Source organism: Pterocles gutturalis, unplaced genomic scaffold (genome assembly GCF_000699245.1).
Source record: "Pterocles gutturalis isolate BGI_N339 unplaced genomic scaffold, ASM69924v1 scaffold28387, whole genome shotgun sequence".
In the NCBI taxonomy this organism is placed as follows: Eukaryota; Metazoa; Chordata; class Aves; order Pterocliformes; family Pteroclidae; genus Pterocles; species Pterocles gutturalis.
The window spans coordinates 7070-7427 of record NW_010113694.1 but is presented as its reverse complement, the minus strand read 5'-3'; the positions used below and the strand labels follow the sequence as shown (position 1 = coordinate 7427).

The window sequence follows — 358 nt, the reverse complement described above, 5'->3', positions numbered from 1 at the left end:
ATCAGCCCCTGCGGGAGACGGCACCGGGGCACAGGAGCCCACGCAGCTGCCCGTGGCTGGGAGAGGGCAGCAGCACAGCCAGGGTGGGGACGGGGCGCCTGGAGCAGACTCCAGTTACTGCTCAGAAAAGCCCCAGTGACCCGTGTGCCCCCTCCCACCACCTCCAGCCCCCAGCTGTTCACCCCAGCCACCTCTCCCCCAGCTGCTGAAGCACAGGGACCAGTGCCACCACAGCTAGGAGCAGGGCGAACAGAGAAACCTCCGCACTGCTGGCAGAAAACAGAGAGCAGCAGAGAACAGAGATCACCCAGCTGCAGATCTGCGCAGGACCCGGGCCCTGGGTCCCTCTGCCTCCGAC

At 66.8% G+C, this 358-nt stretch overlaps 1 protein-coding gene across 1 annotated transcript in view; it reads right to left on the bottom strand.

Moving 5' to 3' along the window:
- Positions 1–358, bottom strand: part of LOC104462604 (cadherin EGF LAG seven-pass G-type receptor 3-like) — a gene marked incomplete at its 5' end in the record, with an annotated part of 18321 nt that overhangs the window by 11279 nt on the left and 6684 nt on the right. The gene's annotated exons all lie outside the window — the stretch shown is intronic.